A 21,331-nucleotide genomic window follows, 5' to 3' on the forward strand; every position below is an offset into this window, starting at 1 on the left:
TCCAGCCATTCTTCATAAACATGAAAACACAGACACACCCAGGGGAAAAAGAGAGTGAGGGAGAGGAAGAGGGAATGAGAGGAATTTCCTATCGAGTAAATATGGACTTTATTTCAGTTCTTCAACCGCTTCCCAGAAGATCAAGACCCTTCCTCTGTAATGGAATGCCCTAATTTGCACGATGTGATAGCTGACACAATCGAGGAAAGAAAGGATACAGAGTAGACCATGCACCATTTCAATCAACCTGTGTAAATGGTCAAATGTCTATAAGAACAGAATGGCTTAAAATGAAGACAATTCTCAAGAAGAGATCTATCAAGTCACATGAGGGAAATTCAAAGAATGCCAAATCGAACACAACAATGCTAATTATGTCCTACAGTTGAAAGGCAATTTGATCAATTGGTTTCACTGCTTTGACAAGATCGACCATTTGTTTTGATGTCTTAAAAAAGCAAATGCTGTATTGCCAATATCATGAGGGTCATAGGACCATTTCTTGACAGCCACCAAAAGTGAGTAAACAAGGGATGTGCCTGCTTTTTGAATGAGTGAGTGAAGAAGTTGATGACAGATTAACACCAAAAACATAGGATCCTGAAGAGTTTCTTTACTTTATGGAAACAGTCGAGGGTGGTGAAATAATGAGTGACATAATGAAATCTGAAATAGATAAATAACTGTAGAAGGACAGAGAATGACCAAAGGATCATTAAGAAACTTCATGCATTCTACTTGCCTAAGCCTAGAGCTACATATTTGGTGGTATTGGTGGGGGTGGCTAAGAAGCTAACAGAGGTAAAAGGGGGTTTGCTTGTTTGGGTGTTTTGTTTTGTTCTGGTTTAGACCTGTTTGAGACCACAATTGTAAAAGTGTGTCTATCACACTTACCAAACCAAGTCATTCTGGAGGGCTAGGATCTACTATAGTGTCCTGGGGTCCAGAGCCAGGCCCAGCTTACAGGAAGCATTTAATAATGATGATGCCAAAGACTATGATGACAGCAATAGGAAGAATAATAGTTACTACAACTGAAATAACAGTATTTAATATTTATTCAGCTCTTATGTGTTCCAGACACATTTCTAAGAATTAGATGTAATATATATGCTTATACACACAAACACACACACACACACACACACACACACACACTTGGATTTAATACTTATAGGCTCCCTCAGTAGAAACAGTACTAGTTTTCTGACATCTGCAGAATTTAATTTAATACCTTTTTGTTCCTGAGAATAGCTAATTCCTCATCAGTCCATTCTTCTACTACCAAGAGCCATGGCTATCTGAGATCATAGCAAGTCTCCCATGGCAGAGACAAAGGACCCCAGCAGCAAAAAGGCAGCAGTGCCAGAAGGGATGAGGTCAACCTTCACTGCCCTGAAGACTGAAAAGCCAAAATCTTAATGGGGGCTGTCCCTGAACAGAGGGATTACAAGTAAATTTTACCTTTTCTTTTGTGTGTGATATTCTAAATAGCAAACAATGAATGTGTATCACTTCTAAAACACATCAAGAAAAACATTGAAGAACCATTTTCTAAGAAAGAAAGATGTTGTAGTCCATGACATGAATTTGATTCAACAGTAAAATATATGATGCCAGGACATATTGCAATCAGTGTCACAAAGGAAAGACAGGAAGTAATATCATTACAAATGCTAGCCGGGACTTACTTGATTTTTCTGTCCAGTTTGAGGCCTGACTTCTCTGAGACCTGAAAATGGCAATAAAAATGATTTTGGGGAAGAAAAACAGGACCTCTCCAGGAAGGTTAAGAAAGCTGGGATGAAGGAAAATAAGAGAGACAACTTATCAACTGAATTCAAGTGTATGAAAATTGTCATAAAAATGACATTGGCCAGCTGTTCACCATCCCCATTTGGGACAGCACAAGGAAAAATATCTCACGTTGCAGTGAGAGTTGGTGTTCAACAAGATGACCTTCTTGAAGATAAATGTGATAGACACCGAATGTTCTTAGCTCTCTATCCCTGGAAATACTTAAAACTAATATAAACAGGCAATTCTCTTGGTGTGCATGTGATAGTTTTGCATGGAGCCTGACATGCTACAATCTTGCAATTCTAACCTAGCTCTGATGGACTTAATCTACCGCATTTGCATTGGAGCTAGGATGGGAGAGCTTCATGTGGTGCTGTAAGCAAAACAAAATTTCTCCCTGATGTGCTTAAGAGTTAACTCAATTGTAACCACATTACCGTCTCACTTATGAAACAGTTGAACCAAACAATCTCCTCCAAAATGTTCCCTCTGAAAGCAACTTTGCAATAGAAACTATTTTAGAATAATATTGGACCTCTGCTCATGATTTCTCTCTTGCTAAACTGTATTGAAAACTGGAATTATAATTGGACATGGTGGAGTCATTCAACTGGAACCCATTAAATTGATGTTGCCAAAACCATGGTATTCTGGTTTCCTTTTTAGGGGTAAATTAAAAGAATATCCATGTTCCTGCACAAATAAACTCAATAGATCTAGTTTCCCATGTTTCATGTTTATTTAGTATTTAATCAACAAATGTTCATTAAACATATTACAACAGGCCAAATATTTATATGATATTTTACAATATTTAAAGAATGTCCCTGTGTATAATCTTATCAGATCCTTACAACAGTATTGCTAAGCAAGCCCAGAATATTATCTTTTTAATGATTCTGAAAGTAAGGTTCAGAAAAGTTAAATGACTTACTTATGTCTACCCAGCTCATAAGTATTTAAGACTGAAACTGGGGCCGTAAGACTAATTCACATCTATATGTATTTCACCATTCTGTCCTACATTCTCCATCCTTTAGGGTTTTACGAAATATTTTGCGACATATAGTTGTAAAGGTGTATTAAGATTAAATAACTCCATAAAGCAATGCAATGTCACAGGACCCCATACAATCAAATGACTAAAGAGTGGTGTAAATCACAAAGGCTGCTAGGAATTTAGAAAGCTAAGAAATCATGGAGGCCAGAAGTGTCAAGAGGTGATGAAGGAAATGAGACTCAATATCCTGAAATATGGATAAAGTTTTGTAGACTAAGAAATGAAGTGGGGGGTGGGGAGGATGTTTCATGTAAAGAAAATGGCAGAAACACTCAGCGGGAACATCACTGGGGTTTCAGAGGACCATGAGGAGATTAGCAGGAGTGTAGTGTTCACATGGTCACTGGTACCCGGGAGAATTTTGAATGGAGGAAGAATTCATATGGACTGAATGTCTTACTTGAGCCACATTATTTTTAATTTTTTAACATAAGCTCCATGTCCAGCACAGAGCCCAATGCAGGTCCTGAACTCATGACGCTGAGATTGACCCTCAGGTCAATCAAGACCTAAGCTGAGGATCAACAGTCAAGCACCTTACCCAACTGAGCCATCCAGGTGCCTTGAGGCACTTTAAAAGGCACTTACACCTCAAAGTACCCTAGAGATGATTATATTGCCTATTTTCTGAATGGGGAAACTGAGGTTTCAACCATGTGAAATGGTTTGTTAAAGATCATAGGGATGTTACGGTCAATTGCAAAAGAAAATGACCACAAATTCCTGCTATCCTGGAAAGCATTCCCCATTTCAGTATGTCTTTGCCTCTCTTTCCAAAAAGAAATGTGGTCTATTTCTTCATCCTCTGAATCAGGACTGGATTTGTGACAGAAATATGGCAAAAGTGATATTACATGACTCCCAAGGCTAGGTCTTAAGAGACCTTGCCACTTTGGTTTTTGTCCATAGAAACGTTACCCTAAGAGGACAATATAAGGTAGCTGGCCTAGCCTCCTGGAGGATGAGATGCCACATGGAGCAGAGCTGAGGCATCATAGCCTATATAGACAGTACATCTTCCCAGATATAAGTGGGCACATCTGGGACTTTCCAGTCCAGCCATCCCTCCAGCTGAATGCACTGTACAGGTGAGCCTAGGTGAATCTAGCAGAGGAACCACTCACCCAACATGCAAGACCATGAGAAGTAATAATTATTGGATTTGGGGTTTTTTTGTTTTAGGGGTGGTTTCTAAGCCAAATTCTTCCTGTCATACAATGCTACTTCCTGAAATTTCAGGCTAGTGAGATTGGACTTTATCCAGTTATTAATTAAGAATTATTGAAGCACTTGAGCTCTGGAATGAAATGAAGAGAGTATTCTCTAAAAAAAAAAAAAAAAAAAAAAAAATAGGTTGGCATTCTAAACTTCCGGAGAAGAAAGTAGAGGCACTTCATAAGTGATTGTAATAATCTAAGGTCTCATTCATAAGTACTATAGAGGTAGTTTGGACTGAGAATGCTAATTGCCTACCTCATTTTCCATTCTCTCCTTTCTTAATAGAAACCCCCAAATGTTCTGATGCCATGGCCATCCATTTCTAAACCTCCCTTGTGTATAGTTATGTACATCAGACTAAGTTCTGATCGTTCAACTACAGCAGATGTGTTACATGGGAGCTTCCTTTGCTCCCCTTTTCCTTGCTTTTTCATAGTACTGTCAGCCTAAAGCACAGATATGCAGACTCACACTCAGCCACCACCTTGGATCATGAAGACAAGGGCCATGCATTGGATATAGTAGAGCTGAGAGAGACCTGCAGCCCCATGGTGCCACAATCCCACCCTTCCTACCACTGCTTAATTCTTATGTCAGAAAAAGTGCCCTATTATCTCAGTTAAACTATCATTCCTTTGGAGTTTTGTCACATGCAAGTCAGCAGCTATCCTAAGAAATTAGTACAGGGAAGATGTAGGGAAGGAAGCACTAGAGAACCCTGATGTCTCCCAAAGTAGAGGAGACCAAGATGATGTCCATAAACTTAAAAAGTTTTGAGTTTGGGTGATGAAAGCCACTATGGCATTTTCTCTCTTTTATCTATTCAGTTCATACTCCGCAATCAACACACCAGGGAGTTATTTGATCGAGGGGATTCGGGCAGTCAGCCTTCTCATTCTGTGGTCTGAGTCCCATAAGGACAAGTTTAGAATCGTTGCCATTCACAAATGAGCAACGTAGGAAAAGTTCATGGTATGCATAGGATGGTCATAAGAGAAGGCTGGCCAAGGTCAACATTCCAGTTCCTCTCTTACCAGAAATAGAGTTGCTCTCATCTCAGATACACTATAAACCTATACTGTTGCATTAAAAAAAAAAATGTTATTTAGGGTAGAAAGAAATGGGGCTGAAGGTGACTGGGACACATCAGTCAACAAAAGAAACAAAGGATCCGCCTTCATGGAGCTTACATTCTGGAAGAGAAAGGCCAACAAAGAACAATACATGTGATCAGAAAAGTCAATGATACTGTACATTAGTGATACATACTCTGTAAAAGAGGGGGAAAGGAGCAGGTGGGATCAGCAGTGTCCTCAATGGGACTGGGCAGGGGAGCAATATTCATTCAACAGGACCCATACTTTGCTAGAAGGCACATTTTCTAGAGTATATGGAACTTTCTGGAAAAGAAGTTTGTAAACATCCCAAAAAAATTGTGTATTAACTCTTGATTAATTTGTAGGAACAATAATCAATGCCTTTACTCTCTTTGGGTCAAAGAGATGACCTGAGCAGTTGATCTAAACGTGTAAGAACTTCCTAGTTTAGAAAAATAAAAAGCACAATAGAATTAACATTACCAAAGATACTGCTTAATAATTAATATCATATAATAACTACAATCATTTAAATATAGCTCAATTTTTTGAGCTCCTACTGTGCTAATTGCTTAACAGAGATGAACTCTCAGGGGAGATGGTACTGGGGTAGCAAGACACTGAAGCGGTCTTTAAGAACAGAATCAGAAATGTGTTCTTAACTTCCACAAAAATGTGTGTGTGACTTCGTGTGTGCGTGTGTGTGTGTGTGTGTGTGTGTGTGTATACCAGCCCTGTAAATACTGGGGTATGCTTGCCTTGGGCACCTGAAGAGCTTGGTAAATATTTAGATGTCAGCTGGTTAAAATTGCATTAACTGAAACCTTTTTGAATAGGCTCTGGGATGGGGGATGGGTTATGGTATAAATTTATTGGCTGCTATTTAAATGAAAAGAATTACAATGCACCATAATGTTCATTCTAATCAAGTGATGCTCAAAGATTGAATTTCAGATTGTAAATGTGGTGTGCACATTTGTCTCTGAATGGGACTTTGCGTCCCAGCTGTTGAAACATTTGTGGGAAGGTGAAAGTTTTGTGGACTAATAGATTCCTGCGGCAGGGCATAAACTCCGTGCAACAAAAGCTGTTTTCACTGAAAAGACAAATCATCTCATTCTTCGTATGCATACAATCATTCTGGGTCCACTCAGGCAGAACTTATTGTCCCAAGATGGGTCTTGGACAGTGGAGAAGATATATCTAGGAAGGAAGAGCAGTTTCTCCTTCTGGAACAGGGGGTCACTCAGAAAAGGAGAATCTTGGGCAACCCTCAAGATATTAGCCGAGAGAACATCAAGTCTTTTTCAGCAGTTACTTAGTCATCCTGAGATACTCTTTTTATTTGTGGCAGAAGGAAGCAAAGACAGACAAATGAGGTCGTTGACAAAGTACTTCCTTATCTCTTCGGAAACAATGCTGAGTTAACTCCACCCCAAATCTTTGTAAAATAAAGCCAAACCAAAGCTTTAAGTAGCTCATCAAAAAGTCCACAAATTCGTTAGTGCTGGATTTAGGATTTGGGCCCAGGGCATCCGATTCCAAAGCCAGTGTGTTGGGCCAGCAGCCTTACCAACACAGACACACACATAGGCTCACACACATACACACGTACATGCACACATTATGGAACTGACTGACCACATTACTATTTTTCCCCTTTCAACATCTAAGCCTCCTGCCCTGCAATGGATAACTTTTGGACTGTTGTTTAGACAAACAGCCTCTGTTCCCTCTTTCTTTAGCAAGGGTACCCAGATCTTTCTCCTAGAAACCACCTTCTCCTGGATGAACTTCAGGCTCCTTGTACTCCAGCCTTGAGAACATGATCACTTCAGCCTTGGTCTCACCACTCCTCTGGCCACAGAGCTGGTCCATGGCCGTGCATGTGAACCAGTCTAAACTGGGCCTGGGGAGACATTTTCTGGAGCTACTAGGGGAACACCAGTTTCTCCTTCCATGCAGACATGACATTGGAAGCAACTAATTTGGTCACCAGGCCAACATGGAGTGTTTGAGAAAGAAGGCAGACTTAGAAAAAAGTTGAGATGTGCCAAAGATGGAAATGGGCCAGGTCTTGAGGATCTTTGAGTCACTCGGTTCCATCATGACCAAAGCCAGCCCTGTCCCCACACTTTCATGTGAACTTATAAGACACCTTGTTACACAAGCCAACTGAGACTGGGTTTTCCACTGCTTCCAAGAGTGAAAGCTCCAAGGATTGCAGTTCTCCCTTCCAGGAGGGACGGAATAGGAGAGGGACAGGCCCACTTTAGCCAACAGAGCAGGGCTCAGAATCTTTAAAAAAAGAGGGGGGCAGTGGTGGATAGGACAGAAACTGTGCATTCAAGGGCCAAGAAAGCTGCAAATAAGTCATTCTTGAACCTGCCTCCCCCCAGCTGTAGGGTGAGATGTGAGCTCAGTCCTCTCTACACCATCCCTGTCTTTAGGTTCCTGGAGTTTCAGCAAAAGGCAGGGAGCTCAAATATTCTTATTGAGAAGATAAGTTGCATAATCAAGTGGCAAAAGTTTTGTTTGGCCGTGCGGCACTTGTCTCTTTTCCCTTCTCTTCTCTCTGTCTCTCTCTCTCTCTCTCTCTGTCTCTGTCTCCTGCACACACACACACACACACACACACACACACACACACACAAAACCATGCAAACCCCAGCCCCCACTATAAAGGAACTTGGAGAGGAGACACCACACCTTTTCCTGTTTCTCTCCTCTATCTCCAAACGGTGCAGAAAAAAACATCCCGGCATCGCGACGGCTGTAACACAATCCAGGCTCAATGCCGAAATTGCAAAACTGAGGCTGAAATCGACACCACATCCTTAACTCAATCTCCCTGAATCTCTTTTAAAACAAAATAAGAAAGGCAAGGACAAAGACAAATCGGACTGGGGGGAACGGTCGCCTAAGTCAACCATCGAGTTTGGTCGGTCTGTCTTTTGTCAGCGCGGGCCCAGCCTCTGCTGCACCGGCCGTGCACTTTCGTTGAGAATTATCACTGGCTGCAAAAACAAGGCATATCTTTTCGTGGCAGCAATAACACACACACACACACACACACACACACACGCACACATGCACACGCTACTGCTTTCTGGCTTGTCCTATTGCTCTGTCGCAGACAGCCACGGAAAGGTTGGGAGGTCTGAGTGACTTAAAGGGGAAATGGTGTATTTCCTAAATTGAGGGCAGCGTGCTGCGTCTTCTCCCTTCACCGTTAGTCCCCAAGGCCTTGAACACAATCCGAGGCAAACAAAAGCCAGGGAAGCCGGGACAACTGCCCTGCAAGGGTTAAAACCAGATCAAAATCAAATGCCACGCTTCACCACGTCTTCTGCATGACTGATACTGCAATCGATCTGCAGCGGTTCATTTTCTCCCTGGAATCTCTGCCCACTGAGAACAAACCCAAACACAGGTGGGACCAATAGGAAGCAGACGAAGGGCTTTAAGAGTTCTGCACCAACCTGTGTCAGAGAGCTCTCACTTAGCAGATGGGGCAATTAATAAAGGAGTCAAGCGGTATGACTCTGTCAAGGTGCCTTTAAGTGCTAACAATCCTCTTTTGTCTTCCTCCTGTCGAGTACAGATGGATTCTGCTTCAGCATAAGAAGTGTATTGTGCCCCGGGTTGACTCTCGGACGGTGTCCCAGTAATAACAGAGGGCCAGGTGTCCTCTGTCTCCCGTGTTAAAGACAAACATGATACTGATTCGTTCCCCCTGCTAGCATTTTAAGTGCTGACGTGACCACTAATCGGGGGGAAATTCAACTTTCTAAGTAAATTGGCCTTTCAAAAGTAACTGAAAAGGAAGGACTTGCCATCAAAGCATTGCCACCTCGCGCACGCACCTTACTACCCATTGACGCTAATCACAAGTGTGTAACTCTGGCCCTTCAGACGACAGCTAGGGTTTATTAAATCAGTGAAGACTGAGCCTCTAGCAGGTGCTACTTTACTTTTTAAGATGTAGAAATTGAAGTGTCACAGTCACAAGTGGTCACCGGAGGTCATGTGGTTCTTTTTGCCAATGTGAGTCCTGGCGTTCTAGTGAATTTTCAACATAGCTGGTTGCCTTCCCCCTCAGTCCCTCACTCTTGTCATTGGCTCCTGAAGCCACTGCTATTGTAGATGATAACCACTGTTCTTCCTTTGTGAACCAGGCCCAGAAATGTGTCTGTCGCTCCCAACGCAGTCGCATGAAACTGAGAATGTGCTCTGCTGTCCAAACTAAATGCCAACCCAGAGAGATCTGGCTTGCTTCTAGGTGAAATGCCTATCTCTCATAATTCTTGTCCTATAGACATCAGAATACCATGAGGAAAAGAGCACATTAGATGTTCCATTAGGTACTCCTTATCTCTAAACCTTTGTGACATATGAGATAGACTCCAGGTGGCCATTGGCTGTCCATGGGCCTTCTCTTGGTTCATCATTCAGAGAAACAGGCATCTGGAACAGGCAGATAAAAATAAAACTCATCTCCTCAGACAGCAGAGTAGAGATCTTAGAACACTCAGTAGGCTATTGCTTGTTGTTGCTCCTCTTTTGATGTTAGGGGGTGGGCTTCCCATGTGGGCTGAGGGTCAAGCAATGATTTACTTAGCTAAAATTAAAAACAAAAATTTAATTAAATTCAACAAACATTTCTTGAGCTCCAACTCTGGTTCCAATCTTCAGTTTTAATGTCTATTCAAATGGAAGTCCATTTCTAAATGGAAAGGAACCATCCGGTTTACTTTGTCTAACAACCTAATTTAGAGTTGAATGCCAGAGAAACCAAACAATTTGGGAAAAATCATAAATCTAGAGGCAGAGCCAGGGCAAGGCCATGCTCAGACCTCTTGACCGGACCTAAAAGACTCTAGCTTTCTCTGTTTCACACTACCTCATCTCCATCTCTTAGACATTCTACTTTTTTTAAAATGCACTAAGTCTCATCCTTCATGAGACTTACCCTCCCCCTGACCCTGTGCTTTGGAGGAATAGGAAGTAGGAAACTGCTCTGTTACTTCTTCTTTCCAAGAAAAGTTGAGAACAACTCATTCACAGTTGCTCTGACAGAGCAATATCCATTTTTTACCTCAGATAAGGAGTAGTAGGGAACAGAAACATCAACTATACTCAGACAAGAGATCACAACTGCTATAAAAGGTACCATGACAAAACAGCATTTCCACATGAAGATGAATATAGTTGTTTGGCATACCTCACAATAAAATTCTCTCTGGCAGATTATTTGCTATCCAACTCCTTCCATATGTAATGGCCCTCCATAGTTTTCAGAAGAAAGTTCTAAAACCTCACCTTAGCACTCTATTTATACATGAAATAATTTCTGCTTCCTGCCCTTGCCTCCATACCTATACGGAAAGCTTTGCCCCTAAAACTTGTTCTTTCTTTCTTCTATAGCATTGAGGGGAGGCTTTTAGTTAGAAACCTTACATTTTCCTGCATCCCTGATAGCTAGGTATGACCCATGACTAAGTCTTCCTGATGCAAGAAGAAAGGGTATGTGAAGCCCAGGTTTGAGCTTTAAAGCAACACACATGTGTTCTCCCACACTCCTTTTCCCATCCCTGTGGCCTGGAACATAGGCTTCAACCAACTAAATGAAGCAACAGTCAAAGGAGTGATGAAACAATGAATAGAAGGAAACTGAGTCCTTGTATAATCACACGAAGCAGAGTTGCTTGCCACGCAAGACCATCCAGACTCTTACATTGGAGAGATATAACATTCTTCCTTACTGAAGCTATTTTATGTTTAGCTTTCTTTGATAGAATAGCATAACCTTTACCCTAACACATACCCATTCGTCATAGGTTGGGTTTCCTATGAATCAGATTCTGAGCCTCTGATATCTATCTCTCTATCCATCCTCTGATATCTATCCATCCATCCATCCACAGGAGGTTTATTGGGAAGGACACTCAATATTAAGATGGGTAAAGGCAGCAGGATTTTGCAGAGGAAAATTTGAACTATATGCAGTGGTAACAGAAGCCATAGGAACTTGTAGAGGAAGCCCTGAATTTGAAGTGGTTCTTCTTGTTGAGGCAAAAAGATAAGACATTTAGACCTCCGTATTGACCAATCATTACCTACAAGTTGCTCCTGGGGAAGAAAAGGAAACATGAGTGAGCATCCTGTCTTTGGCTAAGGAAAATACCTAATTCTGGGTTCAGTCAGCAGCCTAGAGCCACCAACATGTCCAGGAATTGAGGATGAGCACCTAAGCCTTGGAGACAGATCTGGGAAACACATCACAGCAGCAGCCACTTCAGTTCACCCCCAGCTTCTCTCAGACCCTCTTGCTTCTATAATAACTTCTTAGAACAGCAAATCCTAGATTCTGGTTGGTCTCTTCCCTTGAGGAAACTTACCCCAAAAAATACACAAACTTCAGCCCCAACTACTGCATCTAGTTTTTAGCATCCCCTCTTCTGTCATCTTTTCTAAATCCCCTCATTCTCAGGTAACACCTCTGCTGATCTAGATTGCTTAATGATTCAGAACTTCATCCCTAAAAGGTATGAGTTTCTGGTTTGCAGGCTTTTGTTGGGCTTTTGCCATAGCACTTGTCCCTTGGGCAAGGGAGTACTATGAGATATTCCATGGGTCACCTGGTAAAACATATGGTTCCCTGCATTTCTAACATAACAATGTCCCTGCCTCCACCTGATAATCAGGGTCAACTACTCCTGGCAGGATGGTGATTCCATTCTTTTGTCTGTCACTTGACACAAGGAACCCTGGTGATCAAATGATAACAATAGACTAAAGTTTAATTGGACATTTGCTGTGTCTCCTGTTGGAAGTGTTTCTCCCTTGAAAACCAGGAATCCTCAATACACAGATCCATGTTATACAGAGAAAAAGTGCAAATCTCCCAAGAGGGTCCCTAGAAGTGATGAGAAAAGAATCCACCCCTACTTCCACTCATATATTCCTAGATTCATGTATTCTTCCTGTTGTAATTTTATTTATTGTAATTGATTACAACAGGAAGAATACATGAATTTTATTTATTGTAATTGACTACAACAGGAAGAATACATGAATCTAGGAATTTGATCATCATGGATACAGAGTGGATAGCACATCCTAAAGGATGAGGCTCTAGTCTTACTGGGTATCATCTCTAAACTACTGCTTTACTTGAGGTAGACCAATGCATGATTCTGTCAAGCTGGAAGTTTCTGGGTATGGTGAGTGACAGAACCAGTGTATTCCATGGTCATATCCTACCACACATCCCTTCGCTGAAAGGTGCTCCTTGGTCTTACATGATATTGTATGAGATTCCTTGTTGGTGTCTGTATATCGTAATGATGACTAAGTCAAACTCACATATAAATATGTGACAATTCCAGTCAAGGTAAATGACGTCCCTTCAGGATAGTAGGATTCCAATGCAACAAACTTGCTACCACACATACCTGCTGTCCCGGAAGGACTCTGTTATGTCAGCAGCTGAGCATTGCTCTATGTTGCTGACACAGTGGAATTTAACCAGCAATAGCTAGGTCAGCCTTGGTGAGTTGGGGTCCATGCAATTAGGTCCATGAAAAGCCTCGTCCATTCTAATATAATTATTTATTAACACATCTACTGTGTTGAGAGAGTTAATATCAGCTGGTGAAGCCCTTCTTTCTACTTACTTCTTTACAGCTTCTTCCTGGTGGATGCTTTCTGGAGGCTTTAACATGTGCCACAAGGGTATTTATTCTTTGTACTCCATCCCATAGGTCTGTACACAGGCCTTTTCACCAGATCATCTGCACTACATTTTCTAACATTTCTCTTTTCATGCCCTTTACCAACCAACCAACCAACCAACCAACCCATTCACTACTACCCATGAGCTTGTATATATTTTTATTTCATGCTACCACTATTCCCACAGAAAATAGGTGACCAGGTACACCATTAGAAGCTCTGTTTTTTGGAAGGGGAAGGGTTTCTTCTCACTATGGCCCCATTAAGTTCCCTCCTGAATGGGGCTATAATGCAGCCACAGTAATTTGCATTCCCATGTTGAGCTGACCCAAACATAAGCCAAGATTGAGTTTTTCCTCCTCTTTAGGTTCCTGCTGTATACTCAGCATTTCTCTCAGGGCTCCAGGTCCAAAATCTGTCTCAGGTCTGGAGGCGAGGCAAGGTAGTTGGCTGCACTCAACCTTCTGATCACCCATCTTTGATTTCTTTTGACTGTGTAGATTAAGCAATACTCTTGTTGGGCTTTCCATCTGTTTTGGCCCTTGGGCCACTATATTCTATCAACCATCTCCATAGCTTCCTGACCAAGCTGACATTCCAATCTTATGACTCATTATAGAAATATCACTGCCCCCAATATCAAATGTCATCCTTGACCTCTATTACTTGGAATTCTACTATGCTCAGTGCTATCAGTTAACCCGGTTTTCTAACAATATCCCCTGAGTTTCTCAGTGATGCTGGAGCCTGTCTCACCAGCATATTCCTCATCAGATAAGTAAATGGGGTTTCTACCAGGCCCTCCTGGTAACTATAGTTAGCTGACACGTTCTCCAGCCTTATATTTCCACTCAAACATACCCACTTCTCTGAACTTTTTGATCGCTTCTTGTTCCATTTCCCAGAAGACACCAGCTGTGAGAAGTGTGCTAAGCAAGATTAGATAGAGAAATTGAACTACAGTGCAGTTGTAGCAGAGGCTTCAGAAGATCTTATTGGGAGCTTTTGAAATGAGTTAAATATTCAGAGTTTGTCTACCATGAAGTAAGGAGAACTAGTCTATATACCATGATATCTTGGGTACATACTGTCTTAGGGGAAGGGATATAAACTTGGACAAAGCAGCTCCCGCTGGTTGAGGGCAATTCCCAAAAAGGTTCAGCTGAGAGCTTAGAGCCATCACCCCTTCCAGCACCCAGCAGAACATATGTTTAAATCCTGAAGGGGGGAGGGTATGAGCTGTATATAGCAGCACCGACTATACCAATATTCACTACACTGTACTCAAAGCTTGTCTCTAGCATCATGCCAAAACCATTTGCTCCTGACTTTGCCCATGTTGCTTTCCCATCTCAGCTCCTTCCATATAGCTATCTCCTACTTAGCCTTCAAAATCACTCAAGTATCTTCTGTCTTCTCTGACCTCCCTTGGGCTACTCTGCTTCATGGCTTCTCCCTTTGTGCTCCCATTGTCACTTTTATCATAATTTCACCATATTATATTGGGGTAATGACTCAAACCCACATTAAATTGCAAACTCCTTGAGGGAAGGGACAATGTCTTATTTTCCCTTATACCCCGATGCTGACATGCTGCCGACATGTAATAGGCACTCATCCAATGTGATTTATTAAAAGTGGGAATGAGTAAATGAATGAGTTAATAACTTAATGAATGTTCACATACGTTCTCACTTTATTTCCAAAAAGAATTTGAGGCAGCCAAGTTCCAAAAACCCAACATACTGCAGCTGATGGAGTAGTAGCTTGAAATATGCAAAATCTGGCAGAAATGCATGTCTCACTCTATGGAATGGTGCACTATTGGGGTATAAATATGAGTCTTGGAAAAACCCCCATTTCAATGCTACGGATACCCAGATTGGTGACAGCAGGGTGTCTTCTCACAAGGACAAGAGTTCCCAGCCAATAGCACTTTCAAGAATGTGCAAGCAAAGAGTTAACAGTCTCACAGCTGCCTTTCACTGGAGGTGTTAATGAGGTGACAGGGGGGAAAGATTTTAAAATGAAATTGCCTTCACTCATTCCAGTTAAATTCCAGTACATTGGAAAGACTTGAACCTCTCTCCACATAGCCTCTCTCCCTGCCCCCATTCTAACGGGGTCTGACCTTAGCTCTGTGGTTGCATGCCTTGAAACAGTCCACTAAGAACTTGGAACTGCCCACTTGGTTTCCAAACCTCGGGTTGCCTTGGGGAAGTTACCAAAATTTGGTTACCAGAGATACTTACTTGGGTTAGGAAAATGATTCAAAAAATAATGTGTGGTGAGACAGAGCCGGGATGTCATCTGTGCAAGCAATCAGAAACTTGGGCATGAAGTCATTCCAATGTACTTTCTGATGTTTATTTAGAAATTCTCTGTTTCTGTGGCATGAATCAGAAGTAAAGGACAATATTTGAGAAGGCAAGGATCCCTACAATACTGTCCTGACAGAGTCTTTGAAAAAGGTCCCCAACGTGGCCAAAAGACAAGAGGGAGTCATGCCAGCTTCTCACAGTACCCCCACCACCAAAAAGTCAGAGATAAAAAGATGCTGTAGTGGGACACATTGCAGGGCATACCGATGATTTAAATTTCTGAGGAGACTATTTCTTCAAGGAAGACGAGGGTGAACACCAATATGACAGAGAGAAGGCCATGGTCTAGGGTGTCTGAAAAATACGTTCATTTGAAATGAGCCAACAATTCACCACAGCGAGTCTCAAGTTTCGTATCTGTAAGTAGAACTAATGATCCCACCCCAGCAAGTCACTGCAAAGCTTAAATGTGAGAAGCTACAGGAAATATTTGACATAAAGTATAAGATGATGATGTGTATTATTATTATTTAAGAGGAGGAGCATTTGCCTAGGTATTCTCTATTCATACATTTTCTTTTCACAGAATGCACATCCCATTTGTGTGCATATAATAGGAAATTACTCACTATACTCTGAGTAGAAGAGGCTACTTGATTTTCTCAGGACTAGCTAAAAGCAAATGTGACAAGAAATCCTAGGTGTTCAACCAAGATGCTTCATTCTATTTAGAAATTACTTAATCTCTCTGAGCCTTAGTTTCCTTATCAATAAAATGGAGCTCATAAGATACAGCTCATAGAGTTTCTGTGCCATTCAGATGAGTTAGCAAATATAAAGCAACTAATGCAGTACCTGGATCATAGTAAAGAGTTTTATTGTGACTATACTGGCTTTTTAAATCACTCCCTAGTAATCTCAATGGTCTTTATGTCAGGATACTACTGAAGAAGTCCCTGCTTAGGAGAAAAGAAAAAAAAAAAAAAGATTACTCCAATCAGTTATTTGACTCCTTTGACTCATTTGCTAATTATTTGTTCCAATAACAAATAGCCTTCAATCTGACCCTATTTTCTAATGAACAGATTCACATTTCTTGAACAATGTATATTCCTGCTTTTTACCATATCATAATAAATGAAATTTTCTCATGGTCATCAAAAATGCTCTAGAGGTTAGGAATAGACCAGGGCAACCGCTATGTAAATAACCTTTAAGCACACTTTACACAGTGAATAGAGATTGCTAAGAGGGAAGATAACAGGCCTCTAGGCCAGCCATTTACTTTTCCACTTACACAAAACAAACAGACCAAAAAAAAAAAAAAAAAAAAAAAAAATCCAAGAAAAGTTTAGGCTAGCAAGGAAGAACACTATTTTTTTTTTTAATTGTATTTATTTATTCATCAGAGACACACGAGAGACAAACAGGCAGACAGGCAGAGAGGCAAATTGAGACGCAGGCTCCAAGCAGGGCCCAACGTGGGACTCGATCCCGGGGTCTCCAGGACCACGCCCTGGGCTGAAGGCGGCGGCGCTAAGCCGCTGAGCCACCCGGGCTGCCCCAGAACACTATTTTTTTTAAGAATTGATAAATCAGAAAAAGTTTTGTCACATTTCAGCTGAATATTTAGAAGCAGCTCTGTATCTGCTGTTAGATTTTCCTGTGAACCTAAAACTGTTCTAAAAAATTAAGTCTTTTACAAAATAGAAGGAGGAAAACCAGGTCCGTTTAGGCATATTTCATAAGGAAATATAACTTCAAATTTGCCTTAATTTTTAAAAAATGTTTGCAGTATATTTATACTTTACAAAGTTTTTTATTCTTTATTTTGAAATATTACATAAATGCAATTAATGATAAAGAGTACTCTCAAAAATAATAAGAGCATTTGAGAAGGTTAGCATACTAACATTTTATTTTGTCCTCCTAACAATCTTGTGAAAAGGGTAAGGTGAGCTTATCATTCCCCCATCTTTATGCAGCTGGGACCAGGGAGACTAATAATGAGACCAAGATGATAGTAAATTACCAGAGGATTCGGAATTCCCTTCCAAATCTCCTTACAAAGGAGATTTCTCCTTAACAAATCTCCTGACAGAAGGAATATAATCGCCTACAGAGTAGTTGGAAGGGCTGAAGAAACAAAATAAGAGGCGAGCAACACGAGTAGAAAGTGGTGAGTATTCTTGTGGTTAACATTGTTGGAAGGAGAAAAGAAGAATGGAATGAAAGAGAACGAGATGTTCTTAGAGTCTGGTGAGAGATCTTGGTGCCAATTCACCATCCAAATATATGGTTTCTTAAGGAAACTCAATATCCACATCTTGTGACATTTCACCCGGCCTCGTTATTGATTTCCGTGTGTTAGAATAAAAATACAAAAAAAAAAAAAAAAAAAAAGGAAAGGAAAAAAAAACACAATAACATAGCAACAGCATGTATTCAAGCTTTAAAGGCATTCTTTAGAAATAAGACCATCCTTGGCCATTTGCTCCTCTGAGCGACCTGTGACAGACCCTAGTGGGGAAGGAGGACCCGGACCCATCAAAGTACTTTGGGAAAGGGGATCTCTGGATGTCCCTTGTTTTGAGGGTCTTCCAGACATGGAAACAATGCACTGTTGGAGGGCTGAAGATTCTTAGTGAACCATAAAGCTGAGGCACAAACACACACAAGTGTTAACCATATACTCAAGCACAGCCGCAAAAATAAAAATTGTAGCCATAGTGTCAAACAATGGGGTTTTGAAGAATTATAATTGATATTTATTGAACTTACTATGTATCAAACCCTTTACTAAGTGCTTTTACATAGAATCTCATGCAATACTCACCAAAACCATGTGTGGTAGTTACTTTTACTATTTCTATTTGCTAAAAATGAGGAAATTGAAGCTAAGAGATTACGTGCATTCCCCAAGGTCACACAACTAACGAATGGAGCTGTGATATGAACCCAGACTGTTTAATAGTAAAAATATGTTCATAACAAGTGCTATTTTCTTCTGTGTCATTGGAAGGATGACTTTTTTTCCGGTTCCTGTTCTAAACCCCTCTGTCCTTCTGAACATACAAAATTCCTCTATTGTTTCACAATTGAAAGTCAAAGGGTATAAGCCACAATTTGCTTCCTGATTACATTATATTCATATACATCCTGTCAATTACAGTTCTTTACACCAAGCAGTGAGTTGCTCTCTTTGTGTATACAGTGTATGGTTTTTCATAAAAAGTACATGGCATCTAGCCGTAACAATTGACTTGTGTAGCAACTAACACTTTGTGTCATTCGTTTTGTTGATGGTTTTTATTTGTCCTGGAAATAAAGCATCCTTACAATGCTGACCTTGAAGTTTGAGTCAGGAAATTAGAAATATCATGTACAAAGGCACCTACTGTCAACTCAGGACTTTATAAAAATACTCTAACATAACCAATCTGGCTCCTCAGGCCAGGCCAGGCCAGCTGCCCTCCCCTCCACAGGCCAACCCACTGCCACCCACCCACCAGGGCACCTGACGTGGGTCTGCTTCCACCCACTGCACACAGGCTCCAAACCCAGGCACCGGGACAAGCCTAGGCTTTCCAGGCCCTATCTGTCCAATGTGCCCCACTCTACAGCCTCCTTTGCAGGTCAGCCTACATAAGAAAAGTATCTTATGCCCCCATTTTATCACGAAGGAATCCTCTATTATGGATCACTGTTACCAGACCCTAAGTGCAGCAGCCACATGAGTGCCTGGAAAACCATCCTGTGGCACTGAGCCTCTGTTCTGTGATAACTTCCCCCAATTTCACTGTCACTTCTGCTTTCAGGTGCCTAAGGAGCTGTTTATGAGAAATTGCCTCTGCAGGCACTGCCATGCAGGTTTTTTGGAAGCAAAATAGCAAAGAGAGTTGAAAATTGTAAAAAAATTAAATTAAAAAATAAAAAAGACAAATATAAAACTAGTGAAAGGATAAAATGACCTGTAAAGCTGAAATTCTAGGCTTCAATTGATTTCAACCAGTCTCACATGGGTTTGTTTTGTTTTGTTTTGGTTTGTTTTTTGGGGGTTTAGGTTTCTTTTTTTTTTTTTTTTTTTTGGTTTTGCTCTCTCCAGGTATGTCTGTTTGTAGAGTACACCTGAAGTGTAATCCGTTTCCTAATCTTCTGCTAATGCAAGACAATTCCTAATTCCAACCCACCACCATTACAGTGGCCTTTAATATCGTATTATGCCAATGAATCTGTCAGTTACAAATTGTTACATTCTCCAGACACAAATGATGGGCATAAATTTGGAGAAATCCTATCAGGAAAGAAAAGAGAAATTTAGTAATGGGAACATGCCATCTTCCATTTGATATACGGGAGATTTGCCAAAACAAGATAAGTAAGCTCACCAGAATTTCGACACCTTCTAGGTGTCAAGGATTTTCACCTTTCTTACTAATGTGCAAGTCCTCCTCTTTCACCTCCTAAACTCTCGCCAGTGCTGAGACCTACACTGCAGCCACTGGGAAGCTATTATCCTGCCCTGGAAATCACCCTCCTCATAGTGAAGCGTTTGGCACAGCCTTGGATCCGGGAGCACGGAAGGGCTCTGAAAACGTAATATTTTAATCATTGCTTTTTTAAACATATGCTTATATTGCATTTTCCAGCTAAGGAGTGGTCTCAGCTATCATCTTATCCCACTTACAAAGGAAAGTTCTCAGGCCAACTTGGCAGCTTTGAGCGATTTGGTCGATCTGGAAATCTTTCAGCTCTCTAGTTAACATTCTTCGTGTCCCAATCCAGGTGCCAAAACTTTCGCTGAGCGATAGAACTGCCGCTTAACTGCCTCTCTCACCTGCTCCTGTCATGGAGTTATAACTACTACTATGTTTAGAGCTACTGCAGGAAAAGGATTGTCAAGCCATATGTTGCAAAGTGACTGCTATGTGTCCCTTAGCTGCTTCAGTTGGTGCAACCGTGCTATTTCTCACCCAGCGGCAGTGTTGAGCCCCTTAGATGAAGCAGATAAACAGGAATTAGCTCAGGACTAAGAGCACAGCCAGGTAATCCATGTACCAAGGGCGACCACACACTTGCTTTGCCTGGAACATCCCAGTAGACACCGATTGTCCATGTATAATTAGCCATTGTGCCCACTTCCACTCTCAAATTCATACGAGTTTGGATAACTATATGGTCACCCTGCTGATGCCTCTAAAAGATCAAGGGACTAGGATGAAATATCTTCAGATGAACACCTACACTGGTGACCACAGTTTGCCTTGCCACCCCCTTGGCAGTTGCCAACAATTCCACCGTTAAAGCATCAAACCAAAATGTACCATAGCTCTAGCATTTATCACACAGTCTGACACAAAGGATATAAATCTTATGATTTTGCGAGATGGAAAAAGGCAAATCACAAGGCATATTGCTCATTCACACGATCCATCTATATCTATTGTATCCCTACCATTCACAGACACTGTACTAGGAACCAGGAATCTACATTGAAGCAGGTGAAGGAGACTCTGCCCTTATGGAGACTGTAGTCTCATGGGAATGGTTACTTTAAGATACACTTTGGGTGCTTTAAGTGGTATAAATATCATGTGTGACTGGGGATACAGAAGGGCCAACTAACCCAGCCTTGAGAAGCATCGGGAGACTTCCTGGAACACATGACCTAACTAAAGGGGAAGAAGTGAGATAGAGGAAGGTTCCTTTCTCCATTTTTTGTACAAAGGCACATGAAGGGAACAGGTAGTCTTCAGCACGTTTCCAGGGAATGCAGAGGGACACAGAGAAAGCTGCATGTGTCATTAGGGAGATTGGACTTGATCCTGGGGCAATGGAGAACCAGCACCAGGCCCTTCATAGAAAAGCGACTTGATCAGATTTGATTTTCGAATGATCACTCTGGTTACAACATCATAACTGTATAAAATTAGAAAGTATTTTGTGTTCTCAGAGAGGGCAGGGGACATTATTTTCGTATTTTATTTGAAGGTATTGAATCATCTATGAAGAATGGTCTCCTTGATAAAGTCAACCATGACTCAACAGTGAGGCACTCTGGCTTCAGTTAGTAGTTCCAGGGTTTAATTTTCTGGTGT

General features: G+C 41.2%; 1 long non-coding RNA gene across 10 annotated transcripts in view; it reads right to left on the bottom strand.

Annotated features, from left to right (window-relative positions):
• LOC144322215 (uncharacterized) overlaps window positions 1–21,331 on the bottom strand; it is a 178,786-nt gene that overhangs the window by 138,727 nt on the left and 18,728 nt on the right. The gene's annotated exons all lie outside the window — the stretch shown is intronic.

The sequence above is a fragment of the Canis aureus genome, chromosome 10 (assembly GCF_053574225.1).
Source record: "Canis aureus isolate CA01 chromosome 10, VMU_Caureus_v.1.0, whole genome shotgun sequence".
NCBI classification, from domain to species: Eukaryota; Metazoa; Chordata; class Mammalia; order Carnivora; family Canidae; genus Canis; species Canis aureus.